The sequence below is a fragment of the Coturnix japonica genome, chromosome 3 (assembly GCF_054131305.1).
Source record: "Coturnix japonica strain WE chromosome 3, WE-NBRP24, whole genome shotgun sequence".
Lineage (NCBI taxonomy): Eukaryota > Metazoa > Chordata > Aves > Galliformes > Phasianidae > Coturnix > Coturnix japonica.
The window spans coordinates 35,261,122-35,280,099 of NC_140665.1; the positions used below are offsets into that span (position 1 = coordinate 35,261,122).

General features: G+C 34.2%; 1 protein-coding gene across 23 annotated transcripts in view; it reads left to right on the top strand.

Moving 5' to 3' along the window:
* RGS7 (regulator of G protein signaling 7) overlaps positions 1 to 18,978 on the top strand; it is a 211,448-nt gene that overhangs the window by 69,002 nt on the left and 123,468 nt on the right. For 3 of the 23 annotated variants that reach the window (XM_085541275.1, XM_085541284.1, XM_085541285.1), the window contains exon 3: positions 8,080 to 8,198. The exons of the other annotated variants lie outside the window; for them this stretch is intronic. The gene's annotated coding sequence lies outside the window, so the exon portion shown is untranslated. The remainder of the gene's footprint in view (positions 1 to 8,079; positions 8,199 to 18,978) is intronic. 23 annotated transcript variants of the gene reach the window in all.

Here is an 18,978-nt window from a genome sequence, read left to right on the forward strand (position 1 = left end):
ACCTAAAAGAAACTACAGAAATTAATCTACATAACTTGACTACAAAATCATAAATAATTGAGTTGGAATAACACTTGGCCATCTGTCTGCTGAATTAGATTACTGATTCCCAAGATGGTGCTTTGAAGATATTTACAAGTAGTTTACAAATGAATCATTGTAGTGGATCAGAAGATGGTAGTTACAGGCTGTACCTGAGTGATCCATGACATGGGGGACACTTGCTATTTCTGGGCTACCTGAATTCTGAATGGTAGACCTGAGTTTTGTCTACTGTAACTTAGGTTCAGAAGCACTGGGATCTTAGCGCTAGGCAGTTGGTCTTGTCATCTTCGTGGCAGATAACTCCTTAATTCCTTTGTAGTACTTACCTTTAGTCTCTTTGATACTTTCATTATCATAAGATGCAGCTTCACCTCTGTTCCTGGAAAGGTGATGGAACAATTTGTTCTGGATACACTCTCCAAGCAATTGGAAGAGGAGGATGTTAACAGAAGTAGTCAACATAGTTTCACCAAGAGGAAATTGGGCTTGACCAGCTTGGTAGCCTTCTACAATGTCATCATGGACTGGGTAGAGGAAGGAAGAACATTTTACCATAAAGCACATTGCGAGGAAAGATAAAGTCCATATTATGACATGATAATTTCTTATATATGTACTGAAAATAAACAAGGGAGAGAAAGAATTAAATAATACTGGTAAAGACAGTCTTAGACCCAATACCTGGAATGGAGAAAGTGTCTTCATTCTCAGGCTGACAAATTACACTGCTTCTCAAAATGCTGTCACTCCCATATGTTCTCACATACTCACTTTTTCAACCTTAAACTTGAGAAATATCTGGAGTTAGAATGAAAAAGGCTGAGGAGAGAGGGAATTTTCTTTTTGGGGAAACTGGTTTCCTCTGGAAAAAATCAAAACTGTTCAGTTATAGATGAGCACGTCAGCAGTAAGAAATAAATTCACCAGTGCGCTGATGAAATCCATTGTATAGCTAAGACATCAATGCATGGAATAAAATAGTCTGAAAAGATCTTTTCAGGCTTTATCTGACTGTTCTGTCAGGTATTAAATGACTGTATCTTTCAATCAGAGTATCCTTTTGTATTACTGCTGTCTTTTAAGTTTCATAATTCTACTTGAGATTTGAGACTTCATAGACAAGATTCTATAGTTTATGTCTGGGTTTTTGGTTTTGTTTTTTTTTTTTCCCCTTCCCCTGCTTATTTGTGCTGAAAAAAAAACCTTTGTTTCCAGAAAGACTTTCTTCTTTTTCATTGTTTTAAAAACATTTAAAGATACTCATTAAATAAGTATTTTTTAAAAAGTCTGTGCTCAGTGTCCAAAGATGCTACAAAACTTCTGTTTATATGTGGAATATTTTCTTGCTGATCACACTAACAGAATAAACTGAATTAATTTTCAGTGAGGTGCATTAGGATATAATGAAAGTAATTCATTAGTTGCTGAATAGCTTTAATTTATTAGTTGATTGAAAGCCTTCATTTTGTCAGTAGGGAAACCAAGCAGCTAACTGCTGAGTATCTTTATCATTTCATGGAGATCAGTATAAATGAAGGCATTCATCATTTTTCAAAATTTTGAGCCCTCCTTTTCATAAAATCAGTTATCCAGAGACTAGTAAGCTTCTCTTCAGGCATTATTGATCCTTTAACTCTCATTTCCTTGCCATTCCTTGATATCTGCAGATATTTTATTCAGAAGTACATGCTAGCAAGAGGGATATTGCAAGTGATGCTATAGGAGTGCCATTCAGCTTTCTGAACCAGCAATAAGCAGTTGAATATTGAATGTCAAAGCTGGGTTGTGTATAATGTCTTTCCACTGCCCTATAAAATATAAGAAATAAGGAAGTTACTGTTTCTTGATTGTCACCTTGGTCAACCATGCTACACTACCCATTTATGAAATAGTTAATCTGATCTTGCTTCTTACTTTCATGCCCAGATAGGTTTTGAACATCTCTAAGGATGAGGACTCTGCAAGCTCTCTGTTTTAGTGTTCAGTCACCCTTACATTAAAGAAAAAACAATTACTTGCATTTATCTACCTCACAGTCCCCATGTGTACTCCACTGGCTTTTCATCCCAAGGTAAATCTCCATATCCTCCAAATGCTCTCTCACTTAACAAGAAACACCTCATACTCCCATTTCAGCCTGTCCTTCCCAAATAGAGCCTATATATATCCACTGCAGCACTCCTGCTGTGTAAGCTATCCCACTGGGTCTCCATTATCCCAATGAGAGCCATGCAACTGCAAGCAGCTCTTTGATTCCTCCTCTTTATTCCCCTTACTGTATGTACTGGTGTACAGGCACTTCAGAGAAGCATCCTGTTGTGATGATTTCCCAGCTAAGGTATGAAAGCTTCCTCCAGAGCTCTTCAAGAGACACAACTTTAATTATGAACAAGCACTTTGGGTATGTTCCTTTCTTTCTTGTTTGGCTGATATGAATTCTCTTGTGCCTATGTCACCCCATACCTTTTGTTTGCCAGCCTGGTCCACCAGTTCCTCACTTGAATTTTTGATAATACCTTACTTCTCCTTTTGGTCCCGGCTTAAGGCAAAGATGCTTGGAATTGGAAATTAAAATTGAATGGAATGGAATAAAATGGAATTTAAAGAATTACTAAATAAAGGTTTAACTAAGATAAATAGTTGACAATAGCAGCGTTAAGTAAAATAGTTTTGTATCTCAACTAATTAGCTGGTTATCAGAAATTTTGATAGGTTTGCGGAAGGATGAGTTTGTAATAAATCTATGGGAAACAAATTTTAAAAAGATTTTTATGTCTGTGTGCTCATCCATGTGCCATCATGCACAGCTCTGCATGTTTGTTTGGAAAGAAAAATTCCAATTTATTGTTGTTTCACTTTATTAGTATGTGAATTCATTGTAGAGCCACTACCTTATTTTCTTCCTTCTTTCATGTATGAAATATTTTTGGTTGTGTGCACAAAAGAAACTATTAATGTATATAGCAGTCATCTGTCATACATCATCCTAACTGAGGCATTAAATGGTTTCTAAGGCTCTCAGAAGAAAACTGTCAGTCTTACCCTCCGATCCTTTTTACAGCGAAATTTTGAAGATACCAAGGCAGAGGAAGCATGAACTTAATTTGAATAATACATTTAAAGGTGTTATAGCGTTGATTATGCATCTTTAAAAACTGTGACACAGGTTTTTGCAACAGCAAAGCTGTGCTTTTATCCCAGCATGATTGACATATTGCTCAGTTAATTTTTGAAGTCTTTCATGTGCTACAGAGGCTCAAATAACCATCAATTTATATTTAGTAAAATTGAAGTAGCTAATTTCGCAACCTATTTATGTATACATTTCTTTCTTTGTCTTAAATTTTTTGTTCAGTATAATTTAATTTCATATCCTTAGTTCACGTATCATGAGAAATATTAATTTTCCTGTATTCATTTTTCTGCCTTTCATGTCTTTCACATTTGTCTCTTCATCATCTCTGTTAGGAATTTTTGAGTCCACATTTTATCACTTGCAGCATGAAGCCCATTCTATTCCTTTTCTCATTCTTGCCCACCCTTCACTTGTTTTCAGTACATCTTCTCTGCCCATAAATATTAATTCTTTTTGTCTTGTATTTGCAGAAGAAAGAGTGTTACTGTTGATTTACCAACCTGACAGTTGAATTTAAAATCTAGAGAAGCTGAATGTTTTATGTGCTGTCAGATTTGCAGACAGTGTAACAAAACCACTGTGAATCTTTAGAGTCTATAAGCCTTACTATATATCTGAAGTTGTGAAGTAAATTTCAAGTTCAGTACCTATTAATTATATTAATTTGAATTTTGATCATGTCAGGCATTTAACAACTCCTGAAATAATAGTAGGTGAGCACTATGGAGACTGAGAAATAGTTATTGCTGTATTAATGTACTTGACAATGATGCAAAAGCAGACAGAAAATCTACTGCTCCTCCAGTGAAGGAGCCCTTGAGGGAGGCTGTGTTGTCCGTGTTGTTCTGTTGCCCATATGAGACCACAAGAGGGACTGAGTTTGGATGATCCCTGTGCTCGACCCTGCAGGAAAGGCCAGAGAGGGCTCAGCCCTATATTACAATTTTTAAAAACACGACTAGGAGGTGCATTTGGTTATGCAGTGTGCTCTTATTTAGCCTTAACACACCCTTTGAAGAATCTCATATTCTCCTCTGGTGAATTCAGGTGAATTTCTGTCATCAATCTTTATTTGAAAATTTTATTCTCTCTCTCTCTCTCTCTCTCTCTCTCTTTTTAAAGGTATCTTATTCAGAACACTCTATGCCTCATCTAAAGCTTAAAAAAATAAATAAATTAAAAACACATTAGAAACAATAGTAATGGGAACAGTAAAGAATGTTGAGGATTTCTTTGTAAATAATTTGAATTTACTATGTTCTTATTTAGATTCACTGATTTGTTTTGCTGCTGCACTATTAAGTGAGAAGGTGATAAGAATGAGATATTTTGATTTACAATTTTCTGACACAGTTTGTGTAATGGATAATAGAAAGTGACCACACTTTCAACACACTAACAATCTAATTAGTTATCTTAGAATAAAAGAACATAAAAAATTAGTTGGAGGGCAAGAAGTCTGCGTTATCTTTTTCACATTCACATGTCCTAGACTAAGTGTGATGTTTCACAGTCAAGCCTATTGATGAGTTTTCCATTGAATTGGTGCTTATATTTGCTTAACTGTATGGTTATCAGGGCACTTTCAAATGTACAGCTTGGAGTAGCATGATGAGGGGATAGAACACAGCAGAACTTTTATTATGGCAGCTTTGCAGCTCAAAAAAACCCACCACAACTCATTGTATTTCCAGTGTCATGGTCTTGAATATTGCTTTTACCCTCAGAATCTCTTGGTTGTTTGAAAATAATTCTCTGTGCTACGAGGGGGATGATTCAGTTTACCCACAATAAAAACAAAAAAGCATCTGAAAAAATAGGTAGTAACTTGGTAGTAATTCAGCGGTAGTTCTTTTACTTGGTCATAAGTAAGTAATGGATTTATCATGATGGCATACTAATTTATTGATCCTCCAGGATGATGTTCAGTAGTTGAAACAGAAAAGTAATTAGCTGCAGGTTTTGATTATATATAACATACTAGAAACTGACTCATTTTTTATTTTTTATTCTATTAGCTTATATAAGCTTTTTCGTCCCCTGGACTTTTTTTTTTTTTTTTTTTTGGTTTGTTTGTTTGTTTAATCTGGTGGCCTTTTGTAACAATTTATTGTTATATTTATACAATAATAATAATTTGGGAGGTTATATAGAAAAAGATATATTCTAGTGCATAACTGTAGGAAATACAGAAAAAAAAGTAGTATAAATTATCAACATAGTTTCTGTTTCCTTTTCTCTTCAGTATTTACATACTAATATGTAACATAAATCTGGGGGTATATGACTAGATTCAGTCTTTGGGAAGTAAACTCTGGTTGGGCTGAGCAATTAGTTGATGTTGCTCCTGTGTACTGAATATCATACTTGTCCCAATATAATTGTGTAGTTTCTGGCTGTTGAACAGCAAAAAAACTTAGAGTGAATAGGGATAAGAGGAATTTTCTGTTAAAGACAGAACATTTCTTTGATCTTTTGTATGGAGGAATTTGGCATCTGAACTACCAACCTAGCATAAATTTTAGAACTTGAAACTAAAAACTATTGTTATTAATGGTTCCTTGGTAGCAGTAGCTCATTTCATTATGTGTGCTGTCAATAAAACTCTGATTCATGGTTTCCAGTTGGTTGTACAACTTCTTCAGATGCTTCAGGGTATGCACTGGGAATACTCTGATGGGATAATGAGTGTAAATGACTTATGAAAGAAAAAAAAAAAACAACAAAAAAACACAGGGCAAACCAGCACTGAGAGAAGGTCTGAATCAATCTGGTTGTTTCTAATGAGCATTCTGCATCTGCACATTTCTTGTATATTTTGTTTGTTTGGAAAGTACAGTTAAATGCACAAGTGATATTCACAAGGTCCCTTCTAACCTAAGCTACTCTGTGATTCTGTGATTTTGAAGTCCTTGTCAAGTGCTTCATCTGCTAAATTAAACTTGCTTGTTTCCAAATACTAGTGGAATCTTATCACAGTTGATATGTTTTCTTCTTGTTTTTTTGTTTTTTTGTTTTTTTTTTTCCTGGCAGTCTGAAACTGAATCAAATTGTACTGTATTTGTACAGCCCCTTTAATTTTGCCTGCGTAAAAGCTAGTTGTGCAATATGTTTACTCCTTTCATCCAGAAGTAGGAATCTGCATTTTTTTTTTTTTAACTTGGTACGAGTAGCTACTGAAAGAATACCTCTAATGATTAGGTTTTGATTTATTACTGTAGACTTCTCCTGTAGGGTAGTTTCTGGGTAAAAGGATACAAGGTTTCTCCAGTATGTATCCAATCTTCTAGCAGTTGTACATCTCCTGTATATTTGCAATGTGGGATGGATTGTTCTGAATGCTCCCATGCACTGGTTCAGAACTGTCTCAAGAATAGTAGGCTTAGGTTGTTAAGCACTGTTAATTCTTATCCTTTAAACTTCTAAATCAGGTAAACTGTTGATGGAAAAGATGTATTTCAAAAAGAGTTGGCATTTTTTTGAGTAATAGAGAACTTCGTTGTTATCAGGCTTCCCTGTTTTAGGGTAACTTTCTCTGAAATTTGGGGTACAAAGTTTCTAGGACCCATATCTGAACTACTAACTTGATCTGACTGGAATTAGTACAGACTCTCACTCAGTTCAGTTTCATTTGCAGTGATGGTACTTAATTATGCCCACTAAGATGGAGGAAAACCATGTAAACACTTCTATTTGCAGATTATTTATGCTGAGATCAAACCTCTCAGTTAAATACTCTGTGAATTTTTTTACTATTAAAAATTTAATTAAGCTTTCTGACCCCAGAGTAAAGACCACTAAGGCTTGTTTAAAAGTAGTCAAAGCTCATAGTTGAATCAGTAAATACAGATATACTCCTTTGGGTCAAAACAGAAGAAAAATACTTTTACTGATCTTTTTTTCCCCCCCTTAATTATATGATGGATGGGTAGCATTTGCCTGAAACATTATTAATTAAATTTGAGGAAGGTTAATTGAATTCTTATTGAGTCTACTGCAGCACAGGCACCTGATTAACTCACCTTGATGTACAGAAAGCATAGCTGGCAAAGTAAGAAAATAGCATTATCTAGAATGCAGGCTCAATAGGCCCGAGGGAGAAACTCATGAGTAAGAAATGTTGTAGGTGAAAAAAGTCATCCAAGCAATTAGTAATTCAGAAACAGGAACAATGTAACTTTGGATTCCAGTAAATGTAAGTTATGGCAAGCTAGAAAAAAGCATATTCACTAAGATCTCATATAAGCATATGGATAGATTTATAATTTGTGATCTTTCATGGGTTTATGTGCTGTGCTAGATTATAAAGTTATTTTTATGTTTGTTATACTTTAAATACTTCCAAAACATGCAAATGACTCATGAGGCCTTCTGAGATTATGGTAATGGTTGGAGGACTGGAGATTCTTGCTCTGTTTGCTAGGTCACTCAAAGCTGTAAATCCTTTACTTCAGCTAATGGATAATACTCCACTTGGCACAACCACAGTCAGCTATATCATCCTGGCTGCCACTTGTCTTTAGCAGGATGAGCAGTTAGATACTGTGCAAGAACTACTGAATATCAAGTTTTACTGATTACATGAAAGAAGACAACATTTTAAAATGTGTTACATTCATTTGAAATGCTGTTGTCTGAAAAACTGAGCAAAGGGTAAGGAAGGTAAACTTTTCAGGTTAAACCAGATCTCTGAACTGATGTTGTGAATTATTCTATTTTGATAGAAAGGTATGTAAGGCATACATACTTTCATTGTGAGATCACCTTCTTCATAGTAATCTTAATGTTACAGGCTTATTGCAAAACCTTTTGTTTTCTGCTCAACAGAATCCTAATCTGCTTAATCTTTCCTCCTTCATAAACTACTCTGTACCTCCTTCCTATTTCTGTACCTGTAGGATTTACCTTTTTGAGAAAAAGGATGGGGTTGCTGCCAAATGAGTGCATTATCTCTTTCACTTGGAAGAACACATTCAGTGCAGCCTGTGAAATGGAAGAGTCTTGAAGTAATGTCCTTGTAAGTTTGCTAGTTTATGTTAGTCTATTATCTACTTCAAGTTGCTTACATCTTAAGTTTAACATTACTTTTTTTTTTTTTTTTTTTAACATTACTCAAAAAAATGTATGAATTTTTCAATCTGTAGACATGTGGTTTGTTTTTCTTCTGATTTTATGAAATATAGACACTTAAAGTGTTTTGAAGGAGTGGACAGCCTCCAGTTAAAAACATTGTGTAGATATATCTGAAGTGACAAAACATCAATAAAAATGTTCCCATTATGGAAATGATCTATATCACTTCTTCCCATACTTATCACTAAAAGCTATGTCTAAATGAATATATTTTAGAGAAAAGTATAAGCAATTTGGCTACTTCAAGCAACATATGATATTTTTCTTGAGCTGCAAGTGCCTGGTCTATCCTTGCAGTTGGACGTCCAGTCTAGAGACTGTTAGCTGTGTCCTGTATATTTAAAGTACTCTGCTACCTGCCTGTAAAGTATCAAGCGTTGATTTATACTGAATTAATTAAATTTGTCATTTAATCAGTCATTAACTTTAACCATAGGCTTCAGTCCTACAAACAGCAGTGGTGCACATGAAAGTGCATGGCTCCATTTCATTCGTTAAACTGGTAGCTCAGTGACAGTTCAGTATTCATCCATTGAGTAGATAAACTTCAGTATTGTGCTATTTTGCCCTGTAGTAAAAATCTATTGGAAAACAAAGCTCACTTTGTTCCAGTACATTGATTTAGTGAGTTCATTAATGATAGTGGAAAGCAAAATCCCTATCTCCTATCTCCATGGAATACTCTGTTATTCCAACTTACAACTTCAGGAGACATCACTGTCATCCACAGGTTTTCTCTAGACCAGTTTGACATGGTAAGAACTTACGTGTTTGGTTTGTTTGCGCAGAAAATATGAGATGCAGGACAGCAAGTTTACTGAAGAGACAATGCGCCTTCTATCCTCTGGTAATAGAGTCCTTTCTGAAATGTGGAATTTTCCTTGTATTGGAAAATTAGTGATCTGGGGAGTAAATGTTGATATTCTTTTATGCGAATGTTCAGTACACTCCACCAATTGGGTTCATGTTTATACATGTTATCAGTTTGGGAGGCAAAATTATTCTATGTGATGAGTATTACTTAATTTGACAATTAATTTGTCCACCTGTTTCCCCGAGGATGTTTTCTTAGTGATGTAAGTTGCTGTGTTTCCACAAGTTTGTAACTTGTTGTTGCAAGAGGTCAGTTTACAAGATACAAGGTGGAATATTTTGGTCTATCTTTTCCAAAAGTAGTGATTTTTTTTTATTTTTTTTTTTGTGCATTCTGCTCACCATAGCTAATACCCACAATGAATCTGTCCTTCTGACAAAAACAAACTTGGCTAAAAAATAACATTCTTTGCAAATGCACAAATGATTAGATTGCTTTAGTCCTGAAATTATTTAGATTTTGATCTCACTCAAATCCATTTTCAGTTTCTGGTTGTAAATTATAGTGTGTCTGATTTTAGTATTATTCTACTCTCATTATATACCCAGAGAGAATGTAATAATATGTGAATACCGGAATTGGTTTCTAACAAAAGCATATCTCCTTTCCTAATTGTCTATCATGTAGACTAAACAAATGGTTTTATAGCCATCATTCGCAATATTCAGAACTCATATTTCATATCTGTTAATGGCTGCTGCTCTACTTTCTTCTGTGTCACAAGCATGATTTGACAATAAAGACAATATTTCTAATCAAAAGGAATATGACTGCAAAGAAAAATAAAATGTAGATTCAGTAAATGTCAAACTGACTAAATTGAACAAGCTGATTTGCTTTTAAGTGTCAAAATTATAAGGATTCAAAAGCTAGTGTTTTGACGGCAAAATAGATTAAAAAATTAAAATAATTAAAATATAGTTGGATTTTCCTTAGCCTTATAATATGAACTCATAAAAGAAAAATATATATATAAAAATTAAGAAAAATAATTATGCCAGAAGGGAATAGTTCATTTTAATCTCTTTAATTCTTTTCCAGCAACCAGAAAAGTCCTAAACCTGATGTAATCACTACATGCATTGAAAGGAAGTATCACAAAATGTGTTCTCATTTTGCTGATTATACTGTGACCAGACAAAATCTGAACTAGAAAATATTATATTAGAATAGAGGTCTTTTTCACAAAGTGTAAGAAAATACTCGTCTTTGTACCAGCCTCTATGTTTGATGTGTCAGACTACCATCTTTTAACGTTGGTTAGATGACTAGATACATCCACTTTTTCTTAAGGAAATTCAGCCTTTAAGTTTACCAAGTATTTAATGCCTTGATGAATAAAGCTTTATTGAAACAGCTCCTGAACTGCCACAGGGTAGAGGATCCTTCTGAAAATAAGGCAATTTAGTCTGAGAGTGAGAAAAATAATATTTAATTTATGAATGGATGAAGAAGGACAGGGCTTTTAGAAGTCATGTAAATTGAATACGTACTTAATTGAAGAAATGAAGCCAAATCAGTAACTGTGTATGTCTGGGAGGTAACTACATGAGACGATATTTAGAAGCTTTACAGGAGTTCACCAGACTGGCTCTACTGAACTTTTTCAGGAAGAGATTCATTTTAAGAAAGCTTCTAGGAAAATTGCTGTGATAAGACTGTATGGATAACTAGGCTTTCTAACAAGGAATTTACATTTCTGTTTTGTATGTTCATTCTGTAAAATTAAAACCCTTGTTAACACTCTTGACTTTTTTTCCATGTAACTGCTAGAAGAAACAAAGGGCTACATTCAGTCAATCAAGATTTTAGCAATTTTTAGGGGAATACCAGAAATTTGTGGATACCATGAAAACATTTAGTCAGTCATGAAATAATTGGATTTTAATGAAATCTTAATTATGTCTCAGAATTAGGTGGATATATCTAGAATCCTATATTGAAAAAAATCTCTGTGATTTGAAATTATAAATCAAATGATGGTAATTTGGGCAGTCTTTGATAAATATCTTTAATAGTTTTAATTATTCTTTAATTATACTATTGATGAATAGAAGACAGAAATTTTGTCAAAATGAGAGTTCTGACTTGAATTATTTGTTTTCATGGTTTTATTTCTTAGCAAGCACTGACTATTTTTTTTTTTTTTAATTATTTTTTTTCCCCCCCAATTCAGATTAAAATAAATTTCAAAGCCATAAAAAGCTTTTTGTATTTTCTGTTGAATTTGTCCTTTCTTCTTTTGGAATATTGCTTGACAGATCAGTACTTCAGTAATTCATTTGTTTTCCTTTCGTTTATGTTGTTCCTAAAGTGAAAACAGTTAAATTACACATGCTTCAAGAGCAGAAAGACAGAATGTCTATGTCTCTAGCTTACATCTATTCAGATTAGGTAAAATAAAAGAATTGTTTTTAAATAATTGTGTAACAGAAGGTGAACAAATGTTTGGGAAATGTGAAATCAGTCCATCTCCCGTGTAATGCTACATTACTGCATTAAATCAGCAGCACCCCCATTTTGTTATTATTTTTTAATACCAAATGTGATTGATCACTGAAAGCTTATAATATGGTAATACAATTTTCACAGACAACTTTGTTACATGAATACAAGAGTGTAGCTATTGGCAAAAATATGTTTTGGTGGTAGCAGTTGTATTTTTGTATTTAATGGAGCTTAATGTGTATTTAATAAATAATATTTAATGGAGCTTAAAATTTCAAGACCAACAGAGCTAGAAACATAGTTCATGTGTGGTATCTCAGTTTCCTAGATGCTGAAGGGTTATGAGAAGTTTAGCTTCACGTTTCCATCACCACAGGATAGAAAACAATGCAAAAATCACCAAATGAGTTAGGCTTTCTTCTCTAAAATGTCCCTCCTTGCATTTTCATTGTGAATGGGCAAGTAATGCCCTGCTTTGATCAGCATTCTCACTAGCTGTTCTCCAGAGCAGGCCTCAGGCTGACAAAAAATACAAATGCTGATTTTTAAAACTGGTATTCTGTTTTATTGCCATCATTTACCTGGTAATGTTGTTTCTCTCAATATAAGGTTAAATGTTTTTGTAATTACTGCTTCATTCTTTGGAATTTGAAGAATAATGATATTTATTTAAAATTCTCCTTGCCTGGCAATAGCTGCTTCTAAACTGATACGCTGCTGTGTTGTGGCTTTGTTGTGTTTTGGATCATCTGATAAGCTAGAAGAAGTCTCTAACCACACAAATTTGGATTTAAAACTATTAATATCAGATTACATAAGAAGACTGTACTAACACAGAAAATAGCTGTTCTGTATACTTTAAAATTGAATGACAATATTTTGGAATAAAAAATTATTTTCCTGAGAAATAACACTTTTTCTTTCTTGACTCTGCTATATCCTATTGCTGTAGTTTTGTGGTTGCTTTTTTTTTTTGAAGGCACAGTGCCTCATTACTTGTCTGTCACTTTTGTAGTTGAAGGTGCTTTGTATAAGCTAAATCTGCCCTAGTTATGCATTTCCAGTAAAAATAGGTGTTTTTGTTTTCTTCTTCTTCAAAATATTCTTTATAATATTGGTCTGTACACAGGGTACCAGAACATGTTCTGGCATTTGTCTATTGAATTTTGGCATTTTGCTTTCTCCAAACCTTTTTGCAGTATTGTTTTGAAATGTCAGTCTGGGGCCACAGAGATCAACTTTCCAGTTGAGCTGGCCTGAATCACTGAGTGCAGAATGTACTGTACAGTATCTTCAAGGTTTTCCATTCAATATTGTATGATGTTATATTTTAGGTATTAACCTTAATCCATTCTTTAGTTAGGAGCACTGACAGCTGTAGCTTCTAAACAGGCTATACGATTACAGGTTATTCATCAGAGTTCAGAGCATGCTTTAATTTATGCTTTCTCTAAAAAGTACAAAACAGAATTAAACTAAATAATGTCTCAGTAGACCATTTCCTGTAATTTTTCCCAGCATTTTAAATGTTGGCACTTTATTACGTACTCAAAAATACTTTCTCTTAAATAGCATGTAAAATAACCTTGTGGAAGATTCTTTGCAGTCTGATAGTTATTACATTTGAGCTGCCAGTAACTTAACTGACTGAATATTCTATGTGATTTCAATATGCTTTATATGAAGACTGTGTTTTTTTCTTCTTTGAGATTACATATTTAAGAATGGAATGATTTTCCTTGTCTTAAATATCATATAGCTCAACTGTGCTGAAAGGTGGATATCTCTGTTCTTAGATGTTCATTAATTGTCCTTAAGACTCTAACTTGCCCCGGTAATTCTGGTCTCAATAATAATTGCACAGAACTAGTATTGATTTTCAAGCAAATTCAGATTATTCCTAACAAACACAAAGGCTTGCCTTGCACTCATTTAATGTAAGCGTATGCCTCTAGCATATGTTGTACAACTCATTGCAGCCAGTCTGGAATGGTTTGCATATTCTCTATCTGAAACAGTATAAATAAATAGGACAAATAAATTTGAGTCTTAATTAGATATTCACAAACTGATAATTGCAAATGCAATCATTAATACTGAACATAGGTAATGCCTCAATACCATGTTCTCTATTTATGGAGCCAGAACTTCTTCCACAAGCAGTCCGTTTGAAGGGAGAGTATGAACTATTATTTCCTCACTCTGGTGACTTCGTTCTGAAGATAGGCAGGACCATGAGATGTCTGTGTTACACATACGCTCCCCGGGAAGGTGGTTGAGTCACCTTCCCTGGATGTGTTTAAAAAACATTTGGATGTGGTGTTCAGGGACATTATTTGGCTGAGGTTTGTTAGAGGTAGGGTAGTATGGTTGGGTTGTGGTTGAACTTGATTATCCTTAAGGTCTTTTCTAACCTGATAAATTCTTATTCTCCATTTGATTTTATGGTGTCAAATAATTTTTGCAAGAATAGAGGTTTTGAAGAGGATAGAAGCAATCTAAAAAGTCCTTTTTTTTTTTTTTTTTTTTTTTTAATTGAATAAATTATTCTCAAATTTGATATTCTTAGGGCAGATCCCTACTCCTTTGCACTACTGGTGTGGTTAATCTTAGATATCTGAAGCCAACTTTCAGTTTTATAGTTTAGACAAATGTAATGTTATAGGCTTGTGAAGGGTTTAAACTTTGATTTCAGCCTAAGTGAAAGAAAGAGTTGAAATAATCCAATGCTTTGTGAAAGGAAAAATTCTAAAATTCTTGGGTATACAGATGTCATACTGTTTCATTTCTATATGATTTACAAAAACAGTTGTCAACTCTCCTGACCTGAGGTGATTTGCTTTAGTTTGGTGGATAACTGATGTTTTTTATCTTATGATCAGCTTGCCTGTATCTGTGCTTGCTGGTGCAGCCTCCAGGGAGTTGTAGTTGCTGCATTTTGTGCTCTTTACTTCCCTGTGATGCAGCTTGACTAGCTGAAAAAGACCCCTGGTTCACTGAGTTGGGCGGCTCTCAGATGGCACTGTGATGATTTAATTAAAGAAGGATATTACAGTGATTGTTGACATGTGTAGTCCATGCAAAGAGCAGCTCACATGGGAAGAAAGACTGAAGCAGCTAGAGTGGGTTTGATGGGGTAGTTCAGCTGTTCATCTAAACATACAGATTTTTACCTCAGTGAAGCACTGAAAAAGGCTTTCTTCCAAATTCTCTTTACCCTGTAATTGTAGGCTTTTTAGCTGATGGGCATTTCAACAGAAAATCTCTAGTAGAGAGTGCATGAGGGAGCACGTGTAGTAAAATGGAGTTTCAAATGAAAATTACTGTTGAAAGCAAGAGCAAATGTAGATAATTCATTGTCAATATACTGCTAACTACTTATTCACATGAAAAATGCTTCTTATGAAGCACCAATGCCAAATTATGAGCAGAGATTAATTTTTGCAAGATTTGTATGTTTAGTAATGGAATTCATATTTAGATTTAGAAATGTAATGATCTGGGTTATCCCAAACCACTTGTCTTCAAAATTTAAGAAGCTATAAAAATTCTGCTTCTAGGAGCTGGGTTCACTTATCTCAGCTGTAAGTCCATAACAGATATGAGGATGTGTTTGTTGTCAAGCCTTCCACTATTCATCATGGAGATACCTTTGGGGAAGAAACTGATTGAAGACAGAAGCTTTCTTGTGGCAGAAAGCTATAATGACCATCAAGAAAGAAAATCAGCCAAATTATCACAGTTCTTCCTCAAACTTTTAGAATTACACTCAACTGAAAACTTTCACCTTTGCTTCTGTCTTGATAACTGCTGGGCTCAGATACCACTGCCTGTGGGCTTGTCAGTTGTCAGTGGTTCCTGCCTGTGTGGCAGGCCATGCACTTCTCCATTCCTAGCTCTCACAATCATATTTTTTCTTCTCACAAGATGCATTGTAAGTGTTGTTGTAGAGTTTGTCTTTGAAATAAATTTGAGAGTACCCCTCTATATCAGGACCAAGATTACAGATTATCTTCACAAGGAGTTGTGTGAAGTTTAAAACAATAATATTGTGTTTTAAGTTTGGTCTGAGTTGCCTTAGGCATCAGAAATTTAATGAGTTTTGCCAGAGTTAGAACTGACTCAGTAGTAAATTAATGACACAGTCTTTGATGTTTGGAATTACTCAGAAAAGTACCTGCAGAATCCTTGCTGCATTGGATACCTCTTTCTATACTTTCCCTGTTAATTCTGTAACTGTGTCTGAGAAGTGCTATGAAGCATGCTTATATAACTTATTTTTTCTCATGTAAGTTAAGCTTTGTTTTAAAAATGATCATGAGGCAGTTGTTTGTGCATTTGTTTCCTTTGAGTTCTCCAAGAAGGCTTAGGGCTAAAAAAGTTAATCCCATTGCATGGTTAAAGCTGGTCAGGTTTAGCAAAGTAAGCAGGAGATAAAAGACTGGGAAAACCTAATTGTGAATGGAAATGAAGGAGCTATGTTTCCCTTATGAGCATCAGGTCTGGTGACTCAGATGCAAGAAGAAAAAAAAAAAAAAGAACAAAAAAAAAAAAAGGAGAATTTCTGCATCAGGCATCAGCTTGTATTTCTCAGATAAGAATTCTTAAGCAAATTTAGACGAACATTTTTGTTTATCACTCTAATTAAAACATTTTGCCCTTCTCATTGTCTTAAATCATGGTTGATGAATGGCAGCCTTGAGTGCTGCTTCCTGAATATAATTAAATGAGGACATGTTTTCTGTGGAAGAGATTATACGTTTGCTGCATTCAAAACAGCCAAAACTGCAGACTACAGGTACCTGGAGTTAAACTGTGCACCTTTGTAGCCTGGATTAGATGATTTTGAATATTTAGTTGAAGCTTTCCTCTTTTAAAGAATTCACACTTTGAGGTTTAAGTTGACCGTAAAACACAAATGACCTTTTAGTCTTTTAGTTCAAAAGGGACAAGACAAGTAAGAACTTAGGAGTCTGACTGATGGAAAAGACTATCAGGTTAGTTATAACGAGTAAAGTGTGTGTTTTGTTTGAACTTGTATCAGAGTGTCAGATCATTTCCAGTTATTATGCAGTAATCTTTTTATGCTGAACTAACCAAGCTGCTCACAACAGTGGCGTCTGGCGTGTGAGCTGACTTTTGTGTAAAGGGTGTTCACAGTTGGCACAGAACAATATTTTGAGCTATACCTGCAGGAGGTATGTAATTTTTCAGTTCAGCTGTCCAAGATCTCACTGTCCTAATTATGTTCTATGCTGCTTAGTTTAAAACCTGTCCATGACGCACGTTTAGGGAAGCATATGTTAATGTCAGTTAACAATTTATTCCATATACACTCAAAAGACTGACTACCAACAGCATGAATAATGCTAGTCATTGTTTGCACTTTTGTGCATTCCAAAGAAAGAAATATCTGCATATCTTTTCCTGGAATATCATATTTCAGGATTGAGTCCCACTTATTGCAGTGTATATGTATCTTTATCGTGTTGCTTTACGTTGCTTACAATACATGTGCAGAATCTATAATCAAATTTTCTTATGTTGATTTCTGCAGAAAACCTGTATATCTCTAAGTGCAAAGATACTCGAATTTGAGAGACTTCCTTCACATTTAGGAGCTCATAAAAATGATTTCCCATCTGAATTTGGGAGTGAAAGAAACTTTCACTTATTTGTATGGACAATAAATGTAGGGACAGATTCCATTTTGTAGGCAACAGCTTGTCTACTTGACTGTTTATTTGGAACATTATTAGTAGCTTTTTTTACTTAAGTAATTAAATTTCATGCTAAATGAACATTATAAATTGACACAGACAAAAAACACTGTTGCCTTTATTTGGAGTTGTATTTGTATATTCTTTAAATGAGAACAGTAATCTCAGCATTCTACGTCTTGCTCCATGCAATACTGACAATGTCTGCTTTTTCTCTGTAATTTTTTTTTGGACCACACCCCTGGATTTGTATTCCTTGGATTGTTAATACATTATCTGTTACTAGAGAGAGCATTTGAATTTCTAGACGCCATGTAAATGAGTTTCCCATAAGCAATGGAAGTGTTTGATTTCGTTTTCACTTTTGGCATGGATTTATTTTTTTTTTTATTTTTTTTTTCCCTGCATATACCATGCATGTGATCCCAGCTCCCTCTCCCTTTCCTGCAATTGTACAATGCCTTCATTGTGGGAATTTATTCACAGCTGCTAATAATGCTGATTTGTTGTTTTCTGATTGCAGTCATCAGACTTCTGCAGAAAAAAGTTGGCTAGAATAATTTGTTTTTCTCTTTTTTTCCACATCACCCAGTCACAAACTTTTAAAACTACCCCCTTCGCTCCCCCTCCCCCTCCCCCTGGAACTTAATGGGGATCATAGATGAGATAGCACAGTTTTTATAGGATTTGACTAGTAATATGAAATGTTCAGTCAGATTTGGTTTTCATTGGTAACTTAAGGAAAGAAGATAGTTGAAAGTTATTCCACCAGAATATTATTTTATATTTTGAGAAGGCATTTGAAGAAAGAAAAGGAAGAAATATGGAAGTTATTTAATATGCATTTAAGATATTAATCTATGAATTTTGCAAAAAATAAAAAATGTCATTGTCAGCCAATGATTCTGTCTAAACAGTCTTTGTATTTTCCAACAAAAGTGTTTGTAGTTTACATGAATGTGAAGCTTTTGTGTTAAGCTCGAATTATAAAATATATGGACCACATTATCCTGTATAATTGAGTTGAAAAAAAAAATTGGCTAATGTGGAAAATATGAGAAAAATAAAATCATTTTCAGTGTTTTTATATCCACTCCATTAGCAATTTAAAAAATTCTGTTTCTGGCCCTGCTGTTCCCAGGGTTGCAAAATTGCATTATGTCATAGTTTTTTCCACTTCTCAAAAAAAAAGAGGGATTTTTTGCTTTGAACTGAAAAGCTGTATTTTTTGTTTTGAACAGCCTTTGATAACTGTGTCAGCACCACTGAAAGCTGAATGAATGTATTATACTTTTGTATTCGATGCAATACCAGTAATACAACCAAACGTTAAATTTTGCACCCAACAGTAGTATTTAACTATGTTATCTACTTTATACCTTTCCTGCATTGATATTTCCTTCTCTAAAGACTTTGACCCCATACATTAAGTTATTCTTGACTATGGTAAAGTAGTGTCAATACTTTATCTTGTTAAAAAAAAAAAATTAAAAAAAAAAAATAATGAAAATCATAAATGGAAAAAAGAAGAAAGAACAGGCCTTGCATTCTACAAGATTGGCCTAAGTTGTATTGTAGAAAATTTTATAGGAATAATTCTGACTTTCTTTATTCATTCTTTC